Source organism: Oreochromis niloticus, unplaced genomic scaffold (genome assembly GCF_001858045.2).
Source record: "Oreochromis niloticus isolate F11D_XX unplaced genomic scaffold, O_niloticus_UMD_NMBU tig00001725_pilon, whole genome shotgun sequence".
NCBI classification, from domain to species: Eukaryota; Metazoa; Chordata; class Actinopteri; order Cichliformes; family Cichlidae; genus Oreochromis; species Oreochromis niloticus.
The window spans coordinates 38,316-45,617 of record NW_020327460.1 but is presented as its reverse complement, the minus strand read 5'-3'; the positions used below and the strand labels follow the sequence as shown (position 1 = coordinate 45,617).

Below are 7,302 nucleotides of genomic sequence, written 5' to 3'. Positions count from 1 at the left end.
TCCTCCGAATGCAGCCGACAAATGCGTCCTCCTTTTCCCCGAATTTGAAGGATGGGTCGGTTGTGTCCTTCGTGGCCCACCATATCCCAGAATTCATAGCGCGGCCCAGCCAAACTCCAGTTTCCGGCAATGGCGGCCGCTACTAAGTTTTAAAATTACTTTTATTAATCTTTCTGGGTCACAAAATAAACTTTTAACATATTTTCAGGCGAGAATGTAGCTGTGTAAACTTCAAATATCTGCTTGGTTTATCAAGGTATCGCATATTTGCAAAAGTGCTTTGACGTTTTCGGAGACGTCTGTTACCCACCAGCTCGATAGCTAGCCGAGAGCTCGAGGGTCACTGAAGCTGCTGAGAACTGCACAACTCCCGGCACATCATTTTCAGATCACCGCGGACTTTCGCTACTCAGATTAAACGTAATATATAAGTCACTTAGACAACCTAAAAATGATATTGTTTGGCTTTTTTCAGTGTTTTATTTGTTCGTGAGTAAATCGGTTTGGCTGAGATTAAAGTTATTAGATTAGATTAGATAAAATAAAACTTTATTAATCCCCCGGGTGGGTTCCTCCTTGGTTTTCACACAGCTGAATAAACGTCAAACAGAAAACCAATTAAACAAAAGTGTGAGATGGTCGAGAGTTTACGCCAGTGTCCTTTTATATTTTAGATAGCAAGGAGCAGACGGCTGAGTTTATAGCTGTGTTCCAAAACGTCGGCTGCATCCTTCGGAGGCGGCATTTGAAGGCCGATTACGTCACAGCCAGGCGACGAAGGCTGTCCCAATTCGTCGACTCCTTCGAATGCGGCCGACAAATGCATCCTTCATTTCCCCGAATTTGAAGGATGGGTCGGGTGTGTCCTTCGTGGCCCACCATATCCCAGATTTCATAGCGCGGCCCAGCCAATTTCAGTTTCCAACAATGGCGGCCGCTACTAAGTTTTAAAATTACCCTTATTAATCTTTCTGGGTCACAAAATAAAGTTTTAACACATTTTCAGGCGAGAAAGTAGCTGTGCAAACTTTAAACATCTGCTTGGTTTATCAAGACATCGCATATTTGCAAAAGTGCGCCGACGTTTTTCGGAGACATATGTTACCACCCGCTCGATAGCTAGCCAGGGGGTTCAATGATCACTCGAGCCAGCAAGAGCAGCGGACTCCCGCTTCATCGTTTTCAGACCCTCTTTCGCTACTCAGGTTAAAACATGAGTAGTCACTCGGATAACTTAAAATGTAATTGTTTGGCTTTTTTCTGTGCTTTATTTGTTCTGGAGCAATAGTTTGGCTAAGATCAAAGTTATTAGATTATTAGATTAAATAAACTTATTAATCATCCGGTGGGTTCAAAAGAAAACTGATTAAACAGAAGTGTGAGATGGTCGAGAATTTATGCCAGTGTCCTGTTATATTTTAGATAGCAAGGAGCAGACGGCTGAGTTATTAAACTCCACCGACACAGCGGTGACGCAAATCTGAAGGCTAGACAGTCTCATTTCACAGCCTCGCACTTCCGGCCATCTCGGTCTTCGAAGGACCCGGCCCACGTAGGCCGCGAAGGCGGGTCCTCCGAAGGATGCAGCCTACGTTTTGGACACAGCTGTTTAAACTCCACCGAGACAGCGGTGACGTTAACCAGAAGGCTAGACCGTCCAATTTGTTTGTTTCAGTTCTATGAAGCTTTGAGTATTTTGGATTAGTAGCACTGCTGTGTTTGTGCATCATATGCTGTAACTGTTTATATGCTTTATATTCTGAGGTAAGTTGATCTATAGTGTTACATCATATTCTATAGGATGTTATGTGTTTGTAGACTTTCTGCCCAGTTTGACCCATTTAACAGAAGTCAGCCTGTTTAAGGCTCTGATATCTATTCTGTATGACTTAAAGCAGTTATGACATGGTCTGATTTTCTCACCCAATAAAGGAATATTTCATATATCAGTCCACTCTTCATTCTATCAGAAACAGTTTTCACAGCTCGTACATTTTCCTTTTACACACATATATTATATATATATATATAAGCATTGAGCCAAATTTAGTAAGCCAACATATTGAAAGAACAATGTTTGTCTCTTATATATAATACATCTATATATACACTGTCAGAGGTACTTGTCTTTGAGTGAAGATTTAAGGTGATAGGAAATATAAATAACTGCTACTTGCATCTTTGACCCAGAGTTCAAGCTCATATATATCTATCTCTATCTATCTATCTATATCTATCTGACAATACATATAATATTGTCCATATTATATTAACATTACCACAGTGAGATGACTTTAGTCTCATGAATAACATTAGCTAATTATTATTTACTAACTAATCTTGAAATGTCTGTTCAGTACAGAAATGAAGCCCAACTATCATGTTTTACAGTCCTGTGGTCTCAACTAATCAAAGTGATGTCATGACAAAAATGAATGACCAACAAAACATTTTTTCTCCTTCATTTCTGTCACACAAACATTTTTCGCGGTTAGTATCATGGTTGCTAGGCAACCTGAACAGCGCGACGAAGGCTAGACCGTCCCATTTCACAAGCCTCACACTTCTGCACTTCCCGTACTTGTAGTACGCACCGTACGTAGTACGCGTAGTGTGCGTACTTCAAGCGTGCATACCCTGAATTGGGACACAGCCAATGACATGAAAACTGGACTTTCAAACTAAACAGGAAAACATGGCAAGACACAGGCATGACAGCATTTACCAGGCAGACCAGAACATGACACATAAGACACAATAAACAACAATGGGAACTTTAACACATGGGAACACTGCTGACACACATGAACCTAATGACAGGGCAGAGGAAGGGAAACTAAATACGATGAACAAAGAACATACTGGACTCTTTCAAAGTAAAACAGGAAACATGGAGACGTAGACATGACACACAGGGGAACCTAATAAACCATGAACTAAACATGGCTGAATAACTAGATAACTGAAAAGAAACTGGAATACAGATGAAATAACAAAACAACATGAAACTCAGAAACATTGGGTTGCATGACCCAGGACCATGACACAGAATTCGTTGTCCAAGAGATTGATTGATGACAATCTCTTTGACACATAGATTGGCTGTATGCCATGCTATCACAGATACTCCTGATCTGAACTTTAATCATCATGAAGTATTTTGAGAAACTGATCAGAGATTATTCAAGGGCTTTCACCCACATTTTATATGACTGACTCTCTCACACAGTTTGTAAATTATTATGGATGATTTATCTGCCCAGCAATGTATACATCTCTTAGCAACGACCAGCAGTTTTTATTTTCCTGTTGAATGAGAAAGTGTTTTGTGAAGGCTGTGTGCAGGCAGGAGTGGTAGTAGGGACCCAAGGTGCAGACACTCGGAGGCAAAACTTGAACTCAAACAGCTTTAATGCTAAACTCAAATGTAACATAACTGGATACATCAAAATAAACTTACACCGGAAGACTAACAGAACACACAGCAAGATAAGGGTAGATCGCAACACAGACACAGAGAAACACAGGGCTTAAATACACAGACGGCTCAATCAGGGAATGGGCAACAGGAGGGAAACACAGCTGGGGCAAATCAGGCCTAACGAAACAGGGGAAGCAAAACCAGATACATTAACATAAGACACAGACTTTCAAAGTAAAACAGGAAACATAACACAGACTGAACTAAAGACACAGACACTGACTGGACACGGGGATATAGCAACTAAGGATTACACAGAGACATAAACCATAAGACAGAACTCTAACAAAGAAACCAAAGACTAGAAATTATAAATAATATAATAAACTCAAAACCTCTGGGTCAATGACCCAGGCATCCTAACAGAAAGGAGTTTGATCTAAACTTTAATCTGGTGTAGGAGCTGCTCCCTCAAATTACCACATTGATTCAAAGTGTTGCCTTAAAGTACAGTGTAAATTATTAACATTGAGTATTTAAATGGTAAATGGACTAATTGCTATATTGTGCTTTTTCACTTTCCTGGAGCACTTAAAGCGCTTTATACAGCATGCCTCAATCAACCATTTATAAAAGCACCTTTTTTTCTGTGTTTAGGTGCTTTCTATCTAATATTCAAACACATTGATGTCTGCACTGATCAATGCATTGGAGAGCATCCATTTGATAGGGCTAGTATCTTGTTAGTATCTTGCCCAAGGATCTTTGGCATGCAGACTGGAGCAGCTCCACCCTCAGGAGTAAATGACCTCTACCTCCTGAGCTATACTTGTCATGGTTCTGGTTCATTTTGACCCAGTGTTTGGAGTTTTGTGTTTTTTGTCATGTTGTTTAAGTTCACTTTGTTATTCTTAGGGCTTATTCTATAGTGCCTTGGTTATTCTGTTTAGCTTTCGTTTATTAGATTCCCCTGTGTCTTTACCCTCTGTGTCTCCCTCTGTGTGCCTGTCTTTATTTTATTGTGTCCTTGAGTCTTTGTGCCTTGTTTCCCCTTGTGTTTTATTCCATCACATATCCATGTTTCCCCAAACTGTCATGTTTGTGCTCTCCCTGTGTTCCTTTGCTCCCTCTCACTTGTCTTTACTCCAATCCCGCATCATGTTTCCTGTTTAATTATGAAGGTCCCGTGTTTCCATGTTTGTTCTGTTTAGTTTTGCTTCCCCTGTTTCCTTATGCTATTCGTGTCAGATGTGTTCCTCGTGGATTCTCACTTCCTTGTTATCTGTCTGTGTATTGAGGTCAGCGTCTCCCTCAGTCCTTTGTCACGTCCTCCCTCATGGTTGTGTGTAATTCTCCATGTGTTTCCTTGTGTGTTTAGTTAATTAGGTTTCCCAGTTTAGATTCCTTCATTCAGCAATAAAGCTGTATTTTGAATTTAAGTTTGGTTTCCATGAGTTTGCGTTTGTGTCCTTTTCTGCCTGTACACAACCGATTCATGACAGTAGAGACATGTTATTCAGAGTCAATTAAACATCAATATATGTTAATAGTATGCAGAATATCTTTTGTTCTCCAGAGCATGATTATATTATTTTTACCCGCCAGGTAAAAGTATGGAATCTGGACCTTTTCACAGAATCCTGCAGCGACATTTTCTGCTCAGTGCTTTTATACTGGGATGCTCTGTGACTCTGTTATTTTTGTATTTTAAACCAACTACTAGCTGGCTAAGGGGTCCCGTAGACTCAACAATATTCACAGAACCTTACCTGAACCTTTTCTCTAACAAGATCAATAAAAATGTGACCATTGTGCTGATCTGGATGTGGCCCTTTGGAAGAACGTTCGACCTGAACATTTGTAACTCACTCTTTAATATTGATGGCTGCTTCATCACAGCAGACAAGAATTTCTACAGTAAAGCAAATGGGGTCATCATACATCACCGGAACATTAGAACTGACCTTTCCAATCTCCCACAGTACAAGCGGCCATCATTCCAGAAGTGGATATGGATGAACTCAGAGTCACCGACACACTCATCCCAGCTGCCTGGGTTAGCGAACCTGTTCAACCTGACTCTCAATTATCGTCAGGATGCTGACATTCAAGTGCCGTATGGGTACATCGTACCAGCAGAGAGTCAAGAAAATTTTATACCACCAAAGAAAAACAAGCTGGTCTGCTGGATTGTGAGCAACTGCAACCAGAACCACAAGCGGGTGAAATATTACAATGAGTTGAGCAAACATGTGGAGATTCAAACATATGGACGAGCCTTTGGGAAGTACATCTCTGACCAAGACTATTTCCCCACCATCACCAGCTGCAAGTTCTATTTGGCGTTTGAGAACTCCATTCATAAGGACTACATTACTGAGAAATTGTACAACCCACTCTTAGTGGGGACAGTGCCAGTGGTTCTTGGCCCACCCAGGCAGAATTATGAGAACTTCATCCAGGGAGATGCCTTCATTCATGTGGAAGACTTCACCTCGCCCCAGACACTGGCAGATTACCTGCTGCTCCTGGACAAGGATGAGGAGATGTACCTCAGGTACTTGAGTGGAGGCAGGACTTTAAAGTAAAAAGGCGTATTTTGGGGCTGAGCATATATGCCTGAGCTGTGATTATTTGCGTAGGCACAAGGAGTACAAAGCATTCAACAACCTTAACAAGTGGTACTGGGGTGGCTAGTGCTTTTTAGTAGAAGGAGGGGCTAGGGTGCATGTGATAGAGCATAATAAAAAAAAAAACAATGTTCTGTGTACTTTACAACTGGCCTACTAACACAAACTAGCTCCTCCCTTTGTCCCTGTGCTGAGATTTCTGAATGAACTGATATTACTTTTCTCTTCATGCCTTCACAAATACACATTCTGTTCTGTGCGTTATTTTGATCGATTTAGAAATTACCATAGTAATAATGGCAGTTAAAATTATCTATCAATAGAGAAAATAAAGAACGTTGTTTTATTTATTTTGCTTTTCTTTTTGTCCATCTTTTATTAAGCTTTAGAGCATTCTCCAAACCAATCATATATTCCTTTTATTAGACAGCTGTGTAGCTGATTATGCAGAAGGAGAGTCCTCATCCTATGCTATCCCTTTTGTCCTGCTCAGGCTCCTAAAAAGTTTGTATGTCTTCCTCTGGGCTCAAACCTTCCTGTTTTACTGTCTGGCCTTCCTCTAATTCCTCTAATCTTCTGTCATACGTTAATGACAATCATCTGTCATACAATGCATGATTACTATTAATGTAATGGGTGATGCCACCTAACATCCCAGGGGTTGGCGTCTCCAGGCCTCAACAGGCGGTGTCCTGCAGGTTTTAGGTATCAACCTGGGTCAACACACCTGAATCACATGATTAGTTCATTACCAGGCCTCTGGGGAACTTCATGACATGCTGAGGAGGTACTTTAGCCATTTAAATCAGCTGTGTTGGATCAAGGATACTTCTAAAACCTGCAGGACACTGACCCTTGAGGCCTGAAGTTGCCCACCCCTGTAACAACCTATTACTATCACTCCGGGTGTGGAGCATGCAGTTTAGTCAAAAAGTTTGACTGTGTAAAGTTACTCATTAAAACAATGTTTTGGGAATTTTGATGTTTCCTTCATGTAACTGTTTTAATGTTCATGAAATAAAAAGAAATGTTACCAGAAATACACACAAAATGAAATGCTTGAATAGTATGCATTTGATGACAAGAGTGGCTGTGCACTGTGACACGTGAAAAATTATAGACAATACAATTGTTGGGTATGAGAGTGCTACAAAGACATATTACCTTGCACTTTGGTAGGAACACACTTCAGTTGAAGAATCTCAAATATTTCAGGATGTAGCAGGCTACTGTGTGGTTTCGGTAAAACCA

The 7,302-nt window shown here is 40.6% G+C and overlaps 1 pseudogene; it reads left to right on the top strand.

The window, feature by feature from the left end:
- The first annotated feature begins 5,034 nt into the window (after positions 1-5,034).
- Positions 5,035-6,363, top strand: LOC109201002 (alpha-(1,3)-fucosyltransferase 9-like; annotated as a pseudogene).
- The last annotated feature ends 939 nt before the right edge of the window (positions 6,364-7,302 follow it).